The sequence below is a fragment of the Balaenoptera borealis genome, assembly GCF_965194805.1.
Source record: "Balaenoptera borealis genome assembly, chromosome: 1".
NCBI classification, from domain to species: Eukaryota; Metazoa; Chordata; class Mammalia; order Artiodactyla; family Balaenopteridae; genus Balaenoptera; species Balaenoptera borealis.
The window spans coordinates 135,909,571-135,933,502 of NC_138860.1; the positions used below are offsets into that span (position 1 = coordinate 135,909,571).

Sequence of the window (23,932 nt, forward strand, 5' to 3'; positions counted from 1 at the left end):
GTCATCTGCTATATAGAAACATTTGTGCCATGGGATTAGGTACAGTTTTATGGTTTGTTAACAAAAACTTGTTGCATTTTGTGTTATTTAGCTGTGTTTTGACATTGTTTTGCCTACCTAGCTGACATGGTCAATAAGAACCTTGCTTCTGCTTCAGGTACTAAGTACAATACATACTAAATCTTGATGCTGCAAATCCAAGATTCAAATTCCTAAAATACTAGGCAGCATTTTGTTTTCACCCAGCTTCCCCCATTCCTCCCCTACTTCAGATCCCAGAAAGTAGCTTCATTGGTAACGCTCTACCCAGAGACGCTATTGTTGGTGAATCCTGTGTGGCTGTGAATTTTGCACTAAGCAATCAGAGACCTTTGTTCTTCCTGATTAATAGACAGCTTATATCTTTACTCTTTTTTTTTTTTTTTTTATAATTTAGTCTTGCTTGATTTCCCTTTGCTCACTTTTTTTTTTTTTAATTTTACTTATTTATTTATTTTTATTTATGGCTGTGTTGGGTCTCCGTTTCTGTGCGAGGGCTTTCTCCAGTTGCGGCAAGTGGGGGCCACTCTTCATCGCGGTGCGCGGGCCTCTCACTATCGAGGCCTCTCGTTGCGGAGCACAGGCTCCAGACGCGCAGGCTCAGTAATTGTGGCTCACGGGCCCAGCCGCTCCGCAGCATGTGGGATCTTCCCAGACCAGGGCTCGAACCCGCGTCCCTTGCATTGGCAGGCAGATTCTCAACCACTGCGCCACCAGGGAAGCCCTATCTTTACTCTTTTAATGAATATAAAACACCAGTATTTTGCATACCACCATCAAGAGTATTTATCATACCTGTATATCATCTGACGTCCTGTGTTTAATGTTTTTCTTTAAATCTATTTTTAAACTAACTCACTTTTTAGTCTTTTCTCAAATGATATCAATAATACCACTGGTCTGATGTATAATTATCTTTATATTTTTCTAACAAACATTAAAATAAATACTAGCCATTATTATTAAAATGAAGAATGTATGTCTGCATACTACCAAACATTATTGTAAGTTCCAAAGAGTGGAAAATAGCTCTCTTTGATGTAGAGACTGATCAAATGGTACAATTTGCTAGCAATCTCACTGCAATGACTTTATTTATAATAAAAAATATTTCTTTTTTTTAGGTAGTGTGTGTCACTTTGCACACACTGTTCTGCACTATTTTTCTTCAGTCTTTTTGGACTCTACCTACTATTTAAGGCTCTAAAATGTATTCCTCTTTTGAGATAATAATCATACTTATCTCATAGAGTAATTGGAGGATGAAAGCTCTGAGCACAGTGCCTGGCACAGAGTTAGGGCTATTAGTTCCTCTCTGGTCTGCGTGGGTGTTTTCTTCCCAGCTGAATTTATCAAATCCTAGGGATCAAAGAATTCCTGAATTCTTTGTGAGTATATAGTATACTGATTTGCCTCCAGTAAATACCCAACACATATTTATCAAATGATTAAAAGTTGGGTAGTTGTAGAATAGTCGGGGAAATAAACAGACACTGGGGTCATGAGGATAACACATTTCTTGATGTAGGTTTATTAATGCGCATTGTTGTGGATGAGTCTTTTTCTGTGACTACCCTTATTCAAGTCATCTCTGAAAGGATGTTAGAGAATCTGTCTCTGGCTAATTCCCCCTCATTCACACCACCCTGAAATGGAGAAGGAGAAAGAACTGAAATTCAGTCTCAGGACTTTGAGGTTTTTGATTCCTAAACTGTCATTGGTCCCATCACCCCTTGAAACATTGGAACAACTTTCCAAAAGGGCGTTTAGCCCGTGGTCACAGACTCAGATACTGAAGGGGCCAGCCCGGCGTAGCAGTGAATGAGGCTGGGCTGTACCCCGAATCTGCATCCACATGGGAATGTGCTCTCTCTAAAAAAAGCCAGAAATCTGGATTTTTATGTGAAAACTCCCAATATCTAAATGTTGGCTCTGTTGCTGGTTTTGTTTTTGTTTTGTTTTGTTAAATAATTCTCTGTGGGCCAAATAAAACAGGTCTGCTGCCAGCTCCAGCTCTCCAGCTGCCAGTATGCGACTTTTGACTTAGATTTTGCTTCCTTGATTGATTTGATAGTTTATCTTGTAGACATACAATATTTTTTTTCAGTAATTTATTCTCATGTCAAACAGCTAGTTTAATTATTTTAAACTTTTAAGAATGCTGGAATCAAAGGATGATTTGTAACTTTGGTGGTCAGTTTCTGTGGGGGAGTCCCAGCTCCTCCAAAACAGGAGAATAAGCTACTGACCCTAAAGCCTGGGCTCCAGTCTTTCCCCTCTTTGCAAACAAAGGCAACAGATGCCAGGCAGTTAACAGCACAGGTAACTTGGTGGGAGCTTTGGTTAGAATATGGTGAACGCTCTTCCAGGGTCAATGCATTTTTGTAGAGCAATAAGGAACAACTTGGAAGGAAAGTCCATGTTGGCTGCACGTGTCAATGACCTTACACCAGAAGGTAGTGGCCTTGAAGTCCAGGTGTGCAATCAGTCGGAATAACCAGGAACTCTGACTTGTTTATTGTTCCCAAAAGCCAGAGAAGCTTTAAAAAGCAAACAAATAAAAAAAAAATTTAAAGCATAAGAAACGCTTTTTCAGTTCACGGCACTAATCTTTAACTTAAGATGCATTTCTCTGTCTCCTTTCCTCAGTGTGTATTTTATAAAAATGAACTGAAGTCCAAATTAGATAATAAACTATATGATTAATACAGGACCTTCTTTTCCAAGTTGAAGCAGAAACAAACAGTAGGGAGAAGTATTTGGGGAGGTAGTTAATTTTAATTTTTTTTTTTTTTAAAGAACTAGTGGGTGAAAGTATAAAACAGGCAATTCCCTATTTATTTATCCATATTCATGGAGTACCTGTTAGGTTATGTATGTGGTAGACTTCTGAATGAAGCCATGATTTTTCTTTACTCTAGATCAGAGGTTAACAAATATGTTCTATAAAAGGCCAGACTAGTAACTATTTTAGGTTTGATACATCATCCATTCTCTGTCACAACTACTCAGTTCTACCATTGTAGCACAAAAGCAGCCATGGGTGATACATAAACAAGTGGGCATGCCTATATTCCAATAAAACTTTATTTGCAAAAATTGTCAGCAGGCGGCATTTGGCCCATAGGCTGTAATTTGCAGACCCCTGTTCTAGGTAACTGAGGAAGAAGTATGGGAGGGATAATTTATTTTTTTAACTTGGAAAAGTACTTTATTATTTTTAATCATTTTTTTATTGAAGTATAGTTGATTTACAATGTTGTATTAGTTTGGGTGTACAGCAAAGTGATTCAGTTATACATATATCTATATCTATTCTTTTTTAGATTCTTTTCTGTTATAGGTTGTTACAAGGTATTGACTATAGTTCCCTTGTTGTAGGTCCTTCTTGTTTATCTATTTTATATATAATAGTGTATATATGTTAGTCCCAAACTCCTAATATATCTCTCCACCCCTGCTATCCCCTTTGGTAACTGTAAGTTTGTTATGTCTATAAGTGTATTTCTGTTTTGTAAATAAGTTTATTTGTATCAATTTTGTTTTTAGATTCCACATATAAGTGATATCATATGATATTTGTCTTTCTCTGACTTACTTCACTTAATATGATAATCTCTAGGTCCATCATGTTGCTGCAAATGATATTATTTCATTCTTTTTACAGTTTTTTGCATATATATATGTGGTGTGTATATATATATATATATACATACACAGACACACACACCCCACATCTTCTTAAGCCAGTTGTCTGTCAGTAGACATTTAGGTTGCTTCCATGTCTTGGCTATTGTAAATAGTGCTGCTATAAACATTAGGATGCATGTATCTTTTTGAATTAGAGTTTTCTCCTGATATATGCCCAGGAGTGAGATTGCAGGATCATATGATAACTCTATTTTTAGTTTTTTAAGGAAGCTTCATACTGTTCTCCATGGTGGCTGTACCAATTTACATTCCCACCAACAGTGTAGGAGGCTTCCTTTTTCTCCACACTCTCTCCAGCATTTATTATTTGTAGACTTTTTAATGATGGCCATTCTGACTGGTGTGAGGTGATACCTCATTGTAGCTTTGATTTGCATTTCTCTAATAACTAATGATATTGAGCATCTTTTCGTGTGCTGGTTGCCCATCTGTATGTCTTCTTTGGAGAAATGTCTATTTAGGTCTTCTGCCCGTTTTTTGATTGGGTTGGTTTGTTTTTTTTTTGATATTAAGTTGTATGAGCTGTTTGTGTATTTTGGAAATTAATCCCTTGTTGGTTGCATCATTTGCAAATATTTTCTCCCATTCTGTAGGTTGTCTTTTCATTTTATTTATGGTTTCCTTTGCTGTGCAAAAGGTTTTAAGTTTAATTAGGTCCCATTTGTTTATTTTTGGTTTTATTTCCATTACTCTAGGAGACAGAAACAAAAAAATGTTGCTGCAATTTATGTCAAAGAGTATTCTGCCTGTGTTTTCCTCTAGGAGTTTTATAGTATCAGGTCTTACATTTAGGTCTTTAATCCATTTTGAGTTTATTTTTGTATATGGTGTTAGAGAACATTCTAATTTCATTCTTTTATGTGTACCTGCCCAGTTTTCCTAGCACCACTTATTAAACATACGGTCTTTTCTCCATTGTATATTCTTGCCTCCTTTGTCGTACGTAGATTAGTTGACCATAAGTGCGTGGGTTTATTTCTGGGCTTTTTATCCTGTTCCATTGATCTATATGTCTGTTTCTGTGCCTGTACCATACTGTTTTGATTACTGTAGCTTAGTAGTATAATCTGAAGTCACAGAGCATGATTCTTCCACCTCCGTTCTTCTTTCTCAAGACTGTTTTGGTTATTCGGGGTCTGTTTGTTTGTCTTACAAATTAAAAATTTTTTTTGTTCTAGTTCTGTGAAAAATGCCATTGAGACTTTGATAGGGATTGCATTGAATCTCTAGTTTGCCTTGGGTAGTATAGTCATTCTAACATTATTGATTCTTCCAATCCAGTGACATGGTATATCTTTCCATCTGTTTGTGTCATCTTCAGTTTCTTTCATCAGAGTCTTATAGTTTTCAGAGTACAGGTCTTTTGCCTCCTTAGGTAGGTTTATTCCTAGGTATTTTATTCTTCTTGATGCCATAGTAAATGGAATTGTTTCCTTAATTACTCTGATATTTTGTTGTTAGTGTATATAAATGCAACAGATTTCTGTATATGAATTTTGTATCCAGCAACTTTACCAAATTCATTGATGAGCTCTAGTAGTTTTCTGGTAGTGTCTTTAGGATTTTCTATGTGTAGCATCATTTCATCTGCATACAGTGACAGTTTTACTTCTTCCTTTCCAATTTGGATTCCTTTTATTTCTTTTTCTTTTCTGATTGCTATGGTTAGGACTTCCAAAACTATGTTGAATAAAAGTGTCAAAAGTGGGCATCTTTGTCTTGTTCCTGATCTTACAGGAAATGCTTTCAGCTTTTCACCATTGAGTATGATGTGAGCTGTGGGTTTGTCATATATGGCCTTTATTATGTTGAGGTAGGTTCCCTCTATGCCCACTTTCTGGAGAGTTTTTAATCAAAATGGATGTTGAATTTTATCAAAATCTTTTTCTACATCTATTGAGATGATCATATGGTTTTTATTCTTCAGTTTGTTAATATGGTGTATCACATTGATTGATTTGCAGATATTAAAAAATCCTTGCATCCCTAGAGTAAATCCCACTTGATCATGGTATATGACCCTTTTAAAGTATTGTTGGAGTTGGTTTGCAAGTATTTTGTTGAGGCTTTTTACATCTATATTCATCAGTGATATTGGCCTGTAATTTTCTTTTTTTGTGATACCTTTATCTGGTTTTGGTGTCAGGGTGATGGTGGCCTCATAGAATGAGTTCCGAAGTGTTCCTTCCTCTGCAGTTTTTTGGAGTAGTTTCAGAAGGATAGGTGTTAACTCTTCTCTAAATGTTTGGTAGAATTCACCTGTGAAGCCATCTGGTCCTGGACTTTTGTTTGTTGGGAGTTTTTTTAAATTACTAATTCAGTTTCAGTACTGGTAATTGATATGTTCATATTTTCTATTTCTTATTTGCTATATTCTTAATTGTTCTTATTGCTCAAACAATAGCAAGAGTATTCATAGTCCTAGCTAGCAAATAAGTTCATCTTTCCATGTTCTGACCACTGATTTATGTACATAGACAGTTGACCCTTGAACCACATGGGTTTGAACTACACAGGTCCACTTCTACACAGATTTTTTTCAATAGTAAACACTACAGTACCACATGATCCGCAGTTGTGCAGGACAGAGACCTGCTGATCTGAGGTCACCAAAGAGGTGGACCTGCTGGAGGGACAGAGGTCTGTGGGTCTTGCTGCAGCCCAGCTGAGCCGTCTCAGCTTTGCTCAGACTGTGTGCTCCCTACGAGGCCTTCCAGTGTCTCGTTTGGCACGTTCCCTGAGACAGCTGATCCTATGGAGGGCTGCCCTGTGTGGTGAAGAGGGTCCCCACTGGTGTCTCTGTCTGTCTCTTTGAGCTTGATACGCATGTTTCATTCCTGAGAGGACCCCCTCAGGGGGCCCTGATGGTGGTTCAGAACCTGCCCAGCTGAGGGCTAGACCTGCTGGCAGGGTCCTCGCTGGGTGCTGCCCAGCCCAAGCACACAGCAGGGTGGCTGGTTGTATTCCTTTGGGGCACTTCCTGTGACCCCTTCCACCTGCCTGAGGACTGTCACTCAGCCCTAAGGAGAGCTCACCGTGTGGTCAGAGAATGGGCTGTGGAGTAAGGCAAACCCAGAACCTCTTATTAATAAGGGAGAAAGAAGCCATCGTGAGCGGGAGCTTGTGGGAAGACAGGACTTGCAGGAGAACCTGTGGATGATTAGACTGGTCCAGCCACGGGGCAGCCAGGAATTCAGAGCTCCGGACCCCATAGTCACCACCAAGTCTATTTCAGGAGTTATTCCTGCTTCTTCAGTAGCTGCTAGAATAATTTCTGTGATCTCCTTCTCACAGAACGCCAGGATCCCGCTAACTGCAGGCCCACCCAGCAGAGTCACTGAACTACCCAGACACACGGCCATTTCCTTGGCTTTCTTATCTCACACATGCAGCCTAAACCCTGGATCAACCCCTGCTTCACCAGTCAGTGCCTGAGACGCTGCAGACAGTTTACATACACTTTCTGAGCACGTTTCGACGTCTATGGAATTGTTGTATTATACACCTTGTCAGGTTAGTGTGAGGATTAGAGATAATGTGAAAACAGAAGCCGGCATATAAGACACAGTTAATGGTACTTAGAGTATTGTATCACCCAGTCCTTCATGCAACGTGTACATACCAGGCCTTGTTCTAGGAGCTGGGCAGACAGCATTGAAAAAGACAGACCTTGTCCTCATGGAGCTCAGACTCTGGGGGCAAAGGCAGACCAAACACACGTAGACTATGATGTCATGAAGTGACCCCTGTTCAGAAGAAAATTGAAGCAAAATAAGGGGAAAGAAAGTGACAGGTAGAATAGGGTGTTGGCTGTTTCAGGCATGGCAATCAAAGAATGTCTTGCTGAGAAGGTGATGTGAGCAGAAACCTAAAAAAAAACAACAAAGAATTCCATATGCACATATCTAAGGGAGGAGTATTCCAGGCCAGGGGAACAGCAAATGCTAAGGCCCTGAGGTGGGAGCAATCTAACATATTTATGAGAAAGCAAGTAGACCTTAAGGATTGGGAGAGAAAGGTGGAATAGTGGCCAGGGGCCAGATCTAGGGTCTCCTAAACCATGCTAAGATCCTGGAATTATTCCAGGAAATGATGGAAAACCACCGAAGGGTTTGAGCAAAAAGAACAGTGTGATCAGATTACATTTAGAAAGCTTCACTCCAGCTGCTGATTATAAAATAAACTGTAGGGCAGCAAAAAAGAAATAGGAAAGGACAGCGAAAAAGCTGTCTCAGGCATCTAGGAGAGAGACGAGGGTGGCCTGGACCATGCTGGGAGCATGGAGCTGATAAGAAGCCACTGGGCTCAGGATATGTTTCTGTAGGTAAGGCCAGCAGAGCTTCCTCTGGGATTAACTGCTGGGTATGAGATGAGGAAAGGAGTCGATGCTCCAGGTATTTTGGGTCTGAGCATTTGGATGTTGCCATTTCAGAGACAGCGAATGCTGAGAAAAGATGGATTTTGGCTGGCAGGGAGACCTAAATCTAGAGGTTGCTTTACACATGTTAAGTTTGATATGCATTGTATCGATAGATATCCAAGTGCAGATGTTGAGCAGGCAGGTGGATATTAAAAGCCAGAGGTCCAGGGGGAGGTTGAAGCTGGACATAAATAGAAGGAGGACTCGGGATCATGGGAAAGACCTGACAGAGACCAAAGCTGTGTGAGGACAGGGACCGTGTCTGTTTCATTGACCTTTGTATGCACAGCATGAGCATTCAGTATGTGTCTGATGAGTAAATTAATCTGTGGCTATTAAACTGTTACATGATGAATGTGGTTTCGTGCAAAACAAAAGCACTAACTGAAAATTTGCTTTATTATTCCAAACCGAAAATAGAAACCTGGTGTGTAGTTTCTTAAGAAATAATTGGCATATGATAAAATCAAAGCTTGATACTGAAAGGAACCTTTGAGGCCATTTAATGAAAAAGTTCAAAATTTGTGGAGGAGGGGATGGTAAGGGGAGTAGATGGTTGATTGCCAAGGGTGAGACAGTGTCCGCACACTGACAATAAACTGAATAAATAACGTCTTGACCGTCAGTGCACTACTCTTGTTCAAGCATATGAAGATGTTGCAATTAGTAAAATAAGAGAGAACAACATATTCTCGTAACCAAAGAGCTCCCAAAGACCAACTGTCTTTGGAGGGGAGAGAATTTAGTGAGTGTTTGTACATTAGAAGGAGTCTTTGTCTTGAAATGGGTGGGAAACTCGGATCTAATCCAAGCCTTTTGTTTTACTGATACAGAAAGGGAAGGGGAGTGGGATTAAGTGATTTGCATAAATGACACAGCTAATTAATGACTGTGCCTAGATGGACTCCTAGGTCTCCTTAACCTAAGCCCAAAACTCCTACCACCACACATGTGCCTGCTCTGACTTTCAGCACCAGCTTTCTTCAAACCAGTAATTGAGGTATTACCTTAGAACGGAACTCATTTATTTTTGGCCATGGAATTATTTTAGTGATGTATTTTGCAGGCAATTTAATATGAGAATTATAATTAGACTTTGTTTTAGCTAATTTCAAAATCCATTTACAATTCCCTAAGCACGTTCCTTTTGGCAATGCGAAAGAATAAGTAGTCCAAGAAGGGTCGCTGAAAGTAAAATGTTTAATTTGCAGTAGATAATTTACCAAGTGAGTAATTCTCGTGTCGAAAAATTAAAACTTGATTTGAGCTGCAAACATCATTTTAAGGAAGCTGAGAAGCCCATGTAGGCCTTCAGGAGGGGACACATCTGAATATCCACAACTCTCGGTTCAAATCCTGGCTCCACAACTCAATTACCTGTACAGACCGTGTTGGCCAAGCTAACTCACTCCTCCAAGCCTCAGTTTACACATCTGCAAAATGGGGAGGGAGACACTTCCCTTTCTAATGAGGACATTAGAAAGCACACCCATCTGATGGCTGCACAGACGAGGCCCTGGGGAAAGAGAGGAACCCCTCTCATCTTACATGTGGGGAAACTGAGGCCTGTTAGAAGTAACCCAAAGAAACCACTGTGAGTTGAGCCCGCAATCCAATCCCCTAGCTTTTAACTACCCTCCAGCTCAGTCACCGTCTCCTGATGTTCCCGGCTCCTGACTTCCTCAGGCTGCGTTTGCCAGGAAATTGCCCAGCCATACTGCCTGGACAGCTTCCCTGGCGGAGGAGTGCCCGTTGGGGGCGCAGGCCCCCGGGGCTGGCATCACAGTCTGAGCCTGTGGGCTGCTCCAGCGGGTTCCGCTGAGAGGCTGCCCCGGTCGCTGCATTACTCACACGTCCCTGCCACCCCGCGCAGCTGGCCCCGGCCTGAGCACAGGCTCGTTTACATTGTGGCACAACAGGAAGCAGGGCCGGTGTTCAGAGCCGCTTTGGCCCACGGAGAGCAGTGGCTCCAGGTGCTCTGGGTCCTGCAGCTGTGGCTGTGTCCCTCACCTCACGTTTGCCCCGGGGCGGGGGTGGGGGGCGGGTAGCAGTCTTCTGCAGCAGCTTGGTGGGGCTTTAGTGGGGGACGGTTGAGTGTTTTAGGGGGTGAGAGGTTGGTTTGCTTTTTGTCCGCTATCACATGCTTGGCAGGCGTGACCAGAAGGCAGGGGAGGGGGGGGGTACCTTTTGTGGAGTCAGGGTTCCTGCATAGTTCTCCCACAGCGGCTGCAAGTGAAATGGCAGAGGCGTGAGTCACCCTGTGAGACGGGAACAGGAAGACATCCTGTTGATGCCAAGCCATTTTCAGTTCAGTTATGAGAATTTACACCCTGCCCCCCCCAAAAAAGACAAAAAATCAGCATTCGGCATGCGTCTCCCCGAGCACAGTGGTCCGGCACTGGCTGTGTTCCCTGTGAAGGACGGCCCGGGGCCCAGCTTGGTTTAGTGCTCAGGAAATTGGCCGTGTCCTTGGTCTGCTGTGTCTGTGACGGTATCAGAGAACCCTCTTTGCCAGAGAAACTTTCTGTCTGAGGTTTTGTTTGTTTGGTTTTTGATTCTTGTTTTGTTTTTATTCAAATATTTTCCCTTGTTTCTCTTCTCGGGACGGTAACGCACTGTATGGTGTCTTAGGGTTTTCTTTTGTGTAAACATTTTTCATGTTTTTCTGACAGGAACTGTTGCTTATGAAGATCAACTGAGAATTTATAATATTTGAGGGATTCTCTGCTCCTCTTAATGGAATTCTCATAATCCCTTTGTTCTTAAATTATCATTATAATAATGTATGGAATGCTTAGAGCCAGGCACCCTTTTAAAAACTTCACATATACATTTAATCCTCACAACAGCTCCATGAGGTAGAGGGACTACTGTTATTCCCAGTGTGCAGATGAGGCGACTGAGGCTTGGGTTAAGCAATTTCCAAAGTCACAAAGTTAGTTGAATGGCAAGTGCCAGCCCTTAAGCCCCGTTTCTAATCACTCTCTTTGCCAGCCTTTACTCAAAGTATGGTCAGCAGAGCACTGACCTCATGAGATGTTCCTAGAAAAATGTAACTGTGTTCAAATAACTGGGGGAAAGGCTGCAAACCATGTGCCTCTTGCAGATCATAAACGTATCTTAGTGTGGGAAGACCCTGTGTAGTCCTGTGTGAAAGAAGCCTACTTATCTTTGTTTGAACTAGGACTCTCCAAAATAGATGTGATATGGACCCTTATTTCCATGTATACCTATTAAGTTGTAATGTGTTTTGAGAAACACCACGCTAGTATACGAAAGCGTATAGCCAGGTGATTGAGAGCTTTGGAGCCAAAGTACCTGGGTTCGAATACTGTATCTGCTACTTCCTCTGCCTCACTTTTCCCATCTGTACAATGGGGAAATATAATAGCACCCTCTCACAGGGTGATGGTGAGGACTAAATTAGTCAGTGCATCTAGAAGACCTAGGAGAGTGTTGTACACATAGAGAAGTACTCGATGTTCCAAATGTAGCAGGATGTATCAAAACATTTGCTACTACCTGTGGGGTCTGGCCGAAGCCAAAATGCTATTTCATGGTGCTTAGAAAACACATGAGACAGGAAGCATTGCCCTCCCTCTTTCCCTTGGTGCTCTCTCTAGCTGCCCTGGATTCTCTCTGCCTCTCACCATCTGGTTGGTCCAGATAGCGGCTCAGAGCTAGGCTTAGGTCTCTGCCCTTGAGTCAGGATTAGCATGCACTCTTGCTGGGACAGGGGACAGCTATCGTCATTAGCCACATGCCTGTGGGTGGCCCCAGGAGAATCTGCAGAGAGAATGTGCTGGTAAGAAAGGAACTCAAGTTCCCTGTGTTTAAACAAGGCAGCTGCCCATGCACACTGTTGGCTCCTGGACTTCCAGAAGGGGAAACTGTTGCAAAGCATTGCGCTTTCACTGAATTTGCTGCTCCCCCGTCAACTGCCATTAACCAGAGCAGCTCCTGCAAGGGGGTCCGGCGCCGGATGAGAAGCCTTGCAATTCTGCAGGCTCGGCTTCTGGTCCTGGTGTCTCAGCACCCAGCCAGCCTGAGCCGCCTCATGCAAAGTCCTGCAGCAGACAGATAGCGCTTGGTGGGGCCGGTTCTTCCCCTCCTCTGCACGTTCCAAAGTTGGTTGTGCGTTGACTCCCGGGAAGGATCAGAGAGAAGTCCATTGGAGAGAAGTAGAGCAATTACAGGAATTTACTAGTTTTTAAAATGAGCACCATATGTGTACATTGCCCTTTGTGATTTTTCTCTAAATTTTTTTTTAATATCTTTTATTTTATTATTTATTTATTTTGTCTGTGTTGGGTTTTCGTTGCTGTGGGAGGGCTTTCTCTAGTTGCAGCGGGCGGGGGCTGCTCTTTGTTGCGATGCGCGGGATTCTCATTGCGGTGGTTTCTCTAGTTGCAGAGCACGGGCTCTAGGCACGCGGGCTCAGTAGTTGTGGCTCGCGGGCTCTAGAGCGCAGGCTCAGGAGTTGTGGCGCACGGGCTTAGTTGCTCCGCGACATGTGGGGTCTTCCCGGACCAGGGCTCGAACCCGTGTCCCCTGCGTTGGCAGGCGGATTCTTAACCACTGTGCCACTGGGGAAGTCCTCTCTAAATTTTAAATGTCTCAAAATGAGAAATTCAAATTAGAAAAATGCACCAACCCTCTATGTGAGCAAGGCTGGTTGCCCGTAATATTTTTATTATTGAGTGAAAAAGTGAAATTTGCAGAACTATATGTAAATATGGCTCCATTTGTTTGAAAATCCACATATATGTGTATGATGTGTGTGTTTGGGAAGACCAGAGGAAGGTGTGGAAGGAAGGAAAAAGACTAGGGACAGTAGTTACCCTTTTGCCCTTTCGAGTGAAATTAGAAGCAAAGAGTTTTAACTCTTTATTCGATTCACATGCCTATAGATTGAATTTTTCAACATATTCCTTTTGTTATTAAAAAGAAGAAGAAGAAAATAATAAAAGGGAAACACCCCTAGGTAGACTCCAAAAATAGGGCTAGACTAAATAGTAGTGGTTAATAATGGGTGTTGTCTGCCTAGGCTGGGAGGCTTTGCAGTAAGAAGGAAGGAAACAGACCAGACCAGAAAATGGGCCAATTCCAGTCCCAGTGAGTATGGTACAGGCTCGGCTCAGCAGTGCAGTGGGTGGCTTTGGAGCCTGTGCAGTTACAAGTGGTGCTAAGTTTTGCTTTTCCTTTCCCACGCCTTCCCTCTGGTAAGCCACCCAGGCTGCTCAGGTCTTCAGGGGTTCAGCTCCCCCTGTATTGCCCTTGGCCATGATAAAGGACTTTAATCACCCAGGCCCTAACCAAACGGAGGGGCCATTGTTATCACTGGGTCACCTCTGCAGAGTCCTCACTCCCCGTGAGAGTTCCACCACCAAACTTTGGACCCCTGCCCAGCGGGGAAAGATTCGAGTGGGGAGAGAACCTTGTCTCAAAGTCAGGAACTGTGGTCTTTTCCCAGTTCTGAGGGGCCTTGGACAAATCAGATTTCCTTCTGCCTCAGTTTTCTCAGATGCTAGACATACAAAGTAATTTAATTACAGGGTGGTTGTGAGGTGTGATAATAGGAGTGAAAGAGCTTCAAAAGGTAAAAGGTGGGGATTTGAAAAGAAAAACTGGCCCCCTGGATGTTATTATTAGCGGTACTATGCTGGGGGCGGGGCAGGCAGGGTACTCAGTGCCTGAGCTGATTTCTCTCCCAACACAGCGTTCACTTTCTGCACTGACTTGGAGGCAGAACCCCTTCCTTTGCAGTATTCAAAGTACTTGCTGTCCTAGGGATCCCCTCTTTGTTGATAAGAAACACGAGGAGGGTCTGAGAGGGTGAATAGTCTGTCTCTTTTTCCTACCTTCCCAGATCCCACCGGAAGTCAGGGAACAGGGCCCAGGGTGAGGCTGGACTCTCGGATTCCACATTCTAGGCGCTAAGCATTTAACGGGACTGTCCTGCTTCAACAGTCACTTTATGCTGAGGGCACCTCTAACTGACTGATGTCAGTGTTTGTTGAAGAATGACACAGAGTGGGACCCCACTCCTCACATACACTTCCTCTAGGGTTTAAGGAACTTTAAACGTTCTCCTTTGTGGTGACAGGTTTTCCCTCCAGATGTCAGTCATTCAGTGTAGTGAACATCTTGGCCTAGACATCAAATCGTACAGTTCAATGGCGCACCTGAACTTGTCCAGCTCAATTATGCTACGCCCTGTGGTTTCTTTCTGTCCCACCTTCCCACTCTCTTTCCTCATTCACTCAAAACCCATTTTAAGGAGACGTTGCGTATTCATTTATTAAGTAAATATTTATTGAGTGCCACTGTGCATATGACAGTACAGTAGCACTGAAACCATATCTGTCTTTCATTAGCTTAAGTCCAGTGGGGGTGAGGAGCACCAGAAGATAAGCATAACCGCATTACAAAGCAAGAGGCAGTTAAGTGCCAGAGGCAGGACAGTGTGTTCTAGACCCTCAAAGGAGAAACAGATCATCTCCATCCATCTGACCTACCAAGGAGGCACATCTCTGATCATATCAGTCCCTGCTGAAAATTTTTCAGTGGCTCTCAGTTGCCTCCAGCATAAAATCCAAACTCCTGAGCCTGGCAGCCAACCTTCTGACTCTATTCCACACCCCTTCCAGCTCTTCTTCATGGTGTCTCTGCTCTGCCGAACCTAACCGCTACCTGCCTTTCCCTGCACAGCACCAGGGCTTTCATAGTCTTTGCCCCTCCACTTGGAATGCCCTACCCTCCCAGCTCCAAAGCCTGCAGTGTGATGCCACCTCTCCCATAAAGCCTGCCCAGATTTCCCCCAGCCAGAACGAATCCCTCCCTCTTCTGAACTCCCCCTTGTACTGACCTCTCTGTCTCTCCTGATGCAGCTTTTCTGCTTCAAGTTATTTGTGGACGCTCCAGTTTTCCCTCTGCTGGATGGAAAGCTCCTTGAGGGTTTGTTTATTTGTACATGCTCAGTGCCTACCAAAGCATCAGAGCAGCCTCCTGATAAACAGTTGTGGGATGGAGGTGGGGGGAGCTTTAGGTTGGAGGATAAACAGAGACTTGGTGATAGAGGCAACCTGACAGGATCTGGAAGCAGGGGTGGCATCTCAACAGGGGGCCTGGGAAGGGCAAGTCAGAGTTCAATTCCAGGGACCATTTGAGGAGCTACAAGTCAGGTTATTTTCTCCTACCTCTTTTGGGTTGTGGGCCCCCTTCGATTAATGCTGTGGACCCTCTCCCCAGAAAATGTACATACCCACAGCATTTCATAGAGGGTACCTGGACCTTTTCGGGGAAAGAATCCCAAAGCAAAAAAAATAGTTGACGACTGGAAAGGTAGATTACAGCCATATTGTGAAGGGTTTCTGGGCCGTAGTGAAAGTTGCATTGACTTCAACAGTTAATCGGGAGCAGTTGATGTTTTTTGTTTCTTACTTTCTTTTGAAGTGTTATATCTCGCAGCTGCTGACCCAAATCGTATGCATAATGATTTTTTTCACAAGCTAAACACACAAATGTAGCCAGCACTTGGAAAAGTCCCTTTGTGTCCCCTTTGCCACCTTTCCCTTCAGGAGTAACCACTGGCCTGACATCGAACAGCATAGATTAGTTTCCCCTGTTTTTGTGCTTAATGGCCCCGTGTGGTAGGTACTTCTTTTTACTCTTTGTGTCTGGCTCCTTTCACTCAACATTATATTTGTGAGATTCATCCATATTGTTACACAGTTCCCTGGTGGTCTAGTGGCTAGGATTCGGGGCTTTCATCCATATGGTTGCATGTATTTGGAGCTTGTCATTTGCTATGGAATATTGCATTGAGTGAGTTATTATTCTCCTGCTTGGGTCGTTTAGGCAGTTTCCATCTGGGGTCTGCTATGAACATTCTAATGCACGTCTTTAGGCGGATATAGGACTAGAATGGCAATATGTAAATGTTCTGCCCAAGTGACTATTGCCATATTTTGTATTCCCTCCCCCCATCCAGTTGATGGTTTTTGAGGGGCATCATAAGATCAGAGTTGAATTTTAGGAAGATTTATTTGGCTGTGGTATCTTTCATGTCTCTGAGCATGGTTTTGGAGAGCCCTGGGAATCTGCAGAGTCCCCTTAGGGGCTGCCACCGGGCAGAGAGAAGGGAGGCCGAGTTAGTGGCAGTGCTCTGAGCTCCTCATTCACAGTCACCCTCCAGCAGAGCAGGCGTGCTCCTATCTGTTTCATTAGCTTTTGCCATTATCTAGGATTACTGGTCCATGGCCAGCAGTCTGACAAGTTGACAGCTGTTGGGGGAGAGCTCAGGGAAACCAAGAAAAGCAAGGCGGTTGTAGTCATCTCCAAACACATATCGAGGGAGGGCCTTAATAAGAGGTTGATGGCAGGGGTACCAGAGAGGAAGGTGTGGATAGGAAAATAGAACCTGTAGGACTGGTCACCTCTTTGGATGTCAGGGAGCAAGGGGGTGGTCTCAGAAACAGAACTAAAGTTTTGAATCTGAGTAACTGTAATAAAGGTTGTTTTCTTAGCAGAGAGATTGAGAAGCCAAGTCCAGAGAAGGGCCCCCGGGGAGAAGAAGAAGGGGAGCCTGACTTCTGACAAGTTTAAGGAGCAGGCAGGCTGTGTGGATGAGGGGGTCCCGCAGACAGCTCCGGGACCAGACACAGATGTAAGAATCCTGTGTCAGGGACTTCCCTGGTGGCGCAGTGGTTAAGAATCTGCCTGCCTATGCAGGGGACATGGGTTCAAGCCCTGGTCCAAGAGGATCCCACATGCTGCCAAGCAGCTAAGCCCATGTGCCACAACTACTGAGCCCGCGCTCTAGAGCCAGCGAGCTACAGCTAGCCCGCATGTGTAGAGCCCGTGCTCTGCGACAAGAGAAGCCGCCGCAATGAAGAGTAGCCCCTGCTCACCGCAACTAGAGAAAGCCCGCAAGCAGCAACGAAGACCCAACACAGCCAAAAATAAATAAATTAATTAAAAAAAAAAAAAAAAAAAAGAATCCTCTGCAAGCCCTTGGAGGGAGATGGAAGGAGGGAGGACAGAGAGAGGAAAAATAAGCACGCAGGCAAAGTCTTCAGGGACGGCTGAGCTTGGAGGACTTGGAGAGGGAAAGATGTCAGCCCGGGAGACAGAGCGGGACAGTCAGAGGCCTGCAGACATGCCCAGGGGAGGATCGGGGCTCAGAGACCGAGGGCAGAGTCAGGAGGGTGGGACAGTCCAGCAGTGTCAGTGTCAAAAAATGGACTTGTTCCAAGAGTTCTTCAGCTTTATCTGGAATCATGACATTTCACGGAAGTGCCTTCTTAACCATCAGTAATGTTCAGGGGTATGTGTGTATTGTGCTGTTATCTCTGAAAATTGGCAACAGCGTGCCCTTGCACATGGTAACTCACCCAGAAATTTCAATTCACTCTGATAGCCCTTCCCAGAACATTCTGGCTAAGAAAGCTTACTGTACTTGTGAGCATGGCTTTATTTTAAAACATCCATGAACAGTATTTTCTCTCCCATGTGCTTGCTTGCTTCAGAACCCACTTGGTAAGGAAAGCTCCCCTGCCCCATCCCTCCCCTATTTGGGCTGATCCCCGCTTATAAAGTCTTCTGGGGCTTCAGAAATAGCTCTGTGCTGACCACACACCCCCCTCCCATGTGCGTAATTCTTTCAGGGCACTAGATTCACCTGTTTGTGTCCCTACACGGTTTACTTTAGTGACTTTGTCCCTGCCGTGGTCATTATGACAATATATAAATATTAAGTGCTTAAACCAATGATCTGAGTAATTCTAAAGAGCAGGAAAGAGAGGACCACTCAGAGAGAAGCAAAGAAGAGGTTCAGAGCGTGTACATTGTTGTCCTCTGTTAAGGAGGAGGAAGCTGAGACCCAGAGAGGGCAAATGAGTGGCCACCAGTTTGGCAGATGAGGAGTCAGGGAGTCCCAGGTGTTGTGCTGAACAGCCCTGATGTATTCTAGTCCCTGCGGCTCTTTTACCCAAATGTACAGCCAGATCACCCGGAACTTCTTCAGAATGTACTTTTCCCAGGACTTACCCTGATGTTCTGATTCTGGAGGTTTGGGGGTGAACTTCAGACCTGGGCGCACTGAAAGAACTGCCCAGGTGATTCTGAAAGCAACCCTGTTAGGAGTCCAATGTCTAGTCACTTTGTGGTTTCTGTGTTTCACTCCACACTACCTCTTAAGTGCAGGTATAATCTGCGTCTAAGAAAATGTCATTAAACGGGTTGTCTCTCAGAGAGGAAAAACCAATACTTTCCTCTATTTAAGAAGTATATGGAATTACTAAAAGTGAATGTTACACTAAATATTAAGAAGGGAAGCACCTGATAGGCTACTAAGAAGTAAGAGTCTTGTGAGGCAAAGGATTCTGATACTTTTCTGGTTTTCTGCAAAAATATCTTACCTATTGACCACATACATTTGCATGCTAAATTCAAGAGGTTCACACAAGTCCATAAGTAGAAATTAAAATGAAATTAAGTATTTAGTTGACCCCATCTGATATAGATGGTATATGAGAAAGCACTTCATAAATTTCCATCTTGGGGGCATTATTGGGATACCAGGCTTACCCCATGAGAAATAGAATACCAGATTTCGACATTGGGTCAAGGCAGAAGTGACATACAAACATATGGCAGCGTCTGTATGTGACACATAGGTATGTTTCCCCAGAATTTAGCTGGGGATGGTTTTCATTTATAAATGAAGGCACAAGCATCCTGTGATCATGTGATCACTGGGTCAGTTCATTTATAAATGTTGACACTGACAGATAATGGCTGTTTATAAGACTTGGATATGTTTATTTTTTCAATCTACTAAAATCAGTCTCATAATTTCTGCATGTAATTTCTACATGTAATATAAACACATGTCATTTATTTTGACTTATATTATGCATAAAATTGTTCCAAAGAATCTCATGTGCTTCTGAAAATACCCCAAGGACAAACTTTTGATAGAATCTACTTCAACCTTCTGAAACTCGTATTTGGTCACAGACAACTAAATGCTGATTTCTTATGATCTCTCCCAGGAATTTAGTCCCTGGACTCATTAAGTGTTAGAAAAGTTTAACTTTACAGTTAAATGCCTGAATAAATAACAGGCACTAATGTTGTCATATTGGTATTAGCATTTGCTGGAAGGTGTATGTTACTCCCAGTGCCACTCATAAGATGAATTACCCTTGGGAAGCAGCCCCCTTCCCTCCACTATAAGCACCTGACCTGCAGAAGCAGACTTAAGCAATGGAGGCATCTGGGGTAGTTCTTTCTTTCCAGAGCTTGCAGTATCACAATTGTACTTTCCTATATTCGTCCTTAATATAAGGGGAAAAGTGCCACCGAGGCCAGAGTCCAGATAAGGAGCTGCTTTTGAAACCAAGGTTAGCAGGTAGCCTAAAACCAACATCTATGTCACCCTCACTTTCATAAGTACAGGAATGAGGAAAGTATATGCCCTAGTGTTCATTTTGGAAACTCAAGTAAAACTGTGCTTAAGACATAAGAAGGAGTTGTGTAAAATGTTATACTTCAGAGATGTTTGTTATGGTTCCTAATTGATATATAATCAGAATCTGAGCTAATACAGTGAGTTTCTCTGACTTGACCTCTTCATCCAGAGATAACGCATCTGGGAAAGTATTACCTGAAGGAATCCTTTTGTAATGTGACATGATCCCCATTTGTTTCAGAAATTCTGAGTTTTATACATTGGGTTCAGGCCCTTATCATCACTCATCTAAAATACTGCCACAGATCCCTGTGTCATAATTTTATTGGAGAAAGTATTTATTGAGTTCCTGCTGTGTGTCCAGCCCCAGGAATATATTGCCCCTTCTGTTTGCTGAATTAGGGAAAGGAAAAATCGCAAAGCCGTTGCTTCCTGCCAGGGCTATCCATATGTCTCGTAACAAACCAAATCAGTATGTAGTTATTCTGTGTGTATTGTATATGGAAGAAGTAGAGAACTATGTACTACGGGGTGGCTGGCCTCAAGGGCCAACCATCAGAGAGAGAATTAGACTTAAAGAAGGACTCTGGTGGGTGAAGTAGATGCAAAATATTTGTGAGAAGTATGATGGCTGTAGTTGTAAAGCCAGCCCTTGGGACGTGTGGTCTGGTAAGTTACTAGTACACCAAGAGAAGCAGAATATTTGAAATAGTTCTGGCCTGGAAAATCTGGGGCTGAGAGTGGCCATAGAAATTCTTCATCTGGGCTTAACAGGCAGCACCCTTTCCCACTGCATTCCATTTGATCATCTTGTTTTGTGAAATTCTTATGTTTAAGAGAACAAACCTTAACAAGCAAGTTGTTGGTAGTAACATGCTGTGTATTTGAACTGATGTCCTCTTTCCAGTGGTCTTGAGTGTCATTCTGTCATGATATATCTTCTGCTTGATTCAGCCCTCTTTCTCAAAAGTTCTATATCTCATTGAAAGAACAATTTTAATGGATTTGAATTAATTCATACTTCTGAGGAATTTTATATCACCTGTTAAGGTGAACAGAGATATTCTGAAATTTTACAGAACTCAGTGAGCTGCAGTAGAAGTGTGCCTTTTGGGTGCCAAATTATTTAACTTGCATTGATGTTGCTGATGAGGTTTGGACCTTAAATGACTTGGCTTGGTTTCCTAGTCCATGTTTTCCCTCAAGTAACATTTTTTGGAAAAGGAGGGAATCAACAAATTTGCTTTGAAAGGGAGAGCTCTAATCCTTTTACATAGAGAATGAGTTAGAACTACAAGAAGCTTCCTTGGGGACCCCTTGTATCTTCAGTTCTTTCCCTTTGAAAATATATAAACTTTTAGGTTCCATGAGGCTCAAAACAAACAGGTACTTTACGTGTGAGGGCCAGCATGGAAAGTTCATCTTGCTGGTCATTCCAGGAATTCGATAGACACTGCTTTTCCCCAACACAGTTATCAAGTCCAGACGTGTTGGAAAGGAGGTTGGGCATGTTCCCTGGCTATCGTTTCATGGGAGAAGGTGAGATGAAGAAAGAAAGAAAAATTAAGTATCCTATTATGTAGTCGGTAGCATGTACAAGTTATGGGTATCGGGACCAGAGTTGGGCCTTTTTTTTTTTTTTTTCTTGGTCAGTGAATGCAAGGAGGGTGCGAAGCTTCCTGGCAAGTTAAACTTTGGCACCTGTGACTCAGGGCCTGAGTGCCACGTACAGTAGGCACAGGGCCCAGATCATGGCTGTTTTAATCCCCTCTGCGCCTCCTAAAAAGGCAATTAAATTACTTCCTCTGTATTGTGGACATTGGCCATACTTGCTAGATGGTGATCTGGAAGAGGAAACAGTAGATAATAATTAACATATCTTCCACTCTTTCATGACAGAGCTCATCTTATGGTGTTGGTCATTATCATGTTATAGATTAGGAAGTGTTTAGGATCATAGAATTTTACTCTTAACTTTCTATCCTTGAAATTTTCAAACATACACAAAAGTAGGATGCACTCCGCATACCTGCCACCGAGCTTCAACAATTAGCAACAAATTTCATAGCCAGTCTTCCTTCATCTACCTCCTCGCCCACTCTCCCTACCCTTCTCGTTTGTCACCATAGATTAGTTTTGCCTTGAACTGTAAGAAAATGGAATTAGTATGCACTCTTCTGTGACTGGCTTCCTTCGCTCAGCATGATGTCTAAGGGATTCGCCCATGTTGTTGGTGCATCGGTAGTTGGTCTCCCTTTTTTCCTCACCTATTAGAAGGCTTTCAGCCACTTTTCTCTAATATCCCCCTGCGCTCACCATTCCTGAATCAATGCTTCTCTCTTGGTCCCTTATCCTTCGACCTCCCTTCCCTTCACACTGTGGAAACCACTCACTCAGGGGCCCTCCCATCACCAAGTTCCATGAGCTATGCTTGCTCTCTCCTTCCTTTATCCCTGTAAAGTGACTAATAACTGCCCCTCCTCCTGGTTTTGTGAATAACAATTACTGGGATTTTTTTTATTTTAATCATAAAAGCATCACATGTGGTTGAGAGCACAGACTCTGGAACCAGGCTGCTGGGATCGCAGTGCTGGCTCCTGCGTTTACCTTTGCTCTGACCTTGGCTGTGTTCTAAGCGTCTGCCTCCCTCAGTTCCTTTAATCCTAAACTGGGAAAAACAATAGTAACAACCTCATAGTGTTGTTTTGAGGCTGAAGTAAGTTAATATCTGTAACGCTCTTAGAACAATGCTTGGCAAGTGTAAGTGCTGTACAAGTATTAGCTATTAAGAGCAAAAAAATAAATAAAAACGTGCACACTGCAGGAGTGCATAAAAACACTAAAAATCCCCTAAAATTCTCACCGCCTATCTAGAGCTACATTGTGGACTATTCCAATGTGTTTTCTGGATATAGTTTAATGAAACATATTTATAACTAACTGACTAAACATATTTACACAGCATTAACGTGCCCTTCCTGCCTCTCTTCCCCTAGCTTTTGTGATGGTGTCGCCCTGCCCCTTCTCTGCTCCTTTGAAGCTGCCGTTATTGCCCCCCCGACACACGGGGAAGGCCCAGGGGTGCGCCCTGCTCTTTCCTTCATGCTCTCCCTCCAAAGTATAGCGCTCAGCCACCATTTCCGGGCTGTTGATCCCCATCCAGCCCAAAGAAAGAAGTCTTGTTCATTCTTACATTACCTGTCTCTTGCATCCAGCTTTTTCTTTACATTCCAATTGCCTCCATATGTGTGAAACCTTATGCTCTAACTCCTAACGGCAGTACTGATGCTGATAGATGACACTGGGTGGTTTCCGTGTGCCAGGCTCTTTTCTATATGATCCCATTTAATCATTACAGTCCTGTGAGGTAGGCACTCTTGTTACCCCATTTTACAGATAGAGCGCCTCGGGGTTCAGTGAGGCTAAGTGGCTCATTCCACATACACACGAATTGGCACAGCCCAGATTTGAACCCAGTGCCATCTGATCGTAAATATGACCTATACCGTATTGCCTGCCCTCTAGACCTTCCATGGAAATCCTCTACTTGTCTCTCTCTGTCCCCCACTTCCGTTCCATCCTACAAAAGGTTGTTGGATTGTTTTTCTGATAGCATTCCCTATGCCTGTCATTCTGGTCAGAAACCTTCAGTGGCTCCCATTTTCACGTAACAGAATCAGCTTTCCTCCACTCTCTACTGCTCCCCTCAATAACCGTTCTAAATTCTCCCCACTCCTTTGCCACCGCCCATCCAGTTCGTATCCTTAAGGGACTGATCCATTTAAGAACTGTGTCCTTCGTGCATGTCTGCTTGCTCAAGCCCTCACTGACTCTGTCTTCTCTGAGCTCCTAATGCTTGCACTTGGCATGCCTTATTGGCCCACTGATATTCCTTATTCATATTCAGGACTTAGTCCATCTTGTTGGAATCACAAGCCCTTTAATCACCAGTGTAACAGCCCACATTCATTGTTTGTCGGCCATGCCCAGCCCAGCTGGTGACTGTAAATGTCAGTGAGCTGCACACACACGTCTCAGTCCTCCTCAGTCTTTCTCTCTCTCAAACCCCCCACTCCTATGCCTTCAAGCAGCTGTGCTGTTCAAAGCAGGAGAATGACTACCTAGCTGCTTCTTAATCTAAAATGGATGTAACAGTGTTTACCTGTTGCCTCACTTTCAACTCTCCCATTAGGTGTTCGGTTGTTTGTCTTAATTCACTCTGGGCATGTAGGTGAGCTCCTCTCTGCTTAGCAGTATTAGAAAGCATGTCCTCTGCTCAAAGTCAG

General features: G+C 43.4%; 1 protein-coding gene across 4 annotated transcripts in view; it reads left to right on the forward strand.

Annotated features, from left to right (window-relative positions):
* GNG12 (G protein subunit gamma 12) overlaps window positions 1-23,932 on the forward strand; it is a 122,386-nt gene that overhangs the window by 81,210 nt on the left and 17,244 nt on the right. The window contains exon 3 of one of the 4 annotated variants that reach the window (XM_082359959.1): window positions 13,218-13,285. The exons of the other annotated variants lie outside the window; for them this stretch is intronic. The gene's annotated coding sequence lies outside the window, so the exon portion shown is untranslated. The remainder of the gene's footprint in view (window positions 1-13,217; window positions 13,286-23,932) is intronic. 4 annotated transcript variants of the gene reach the window in all.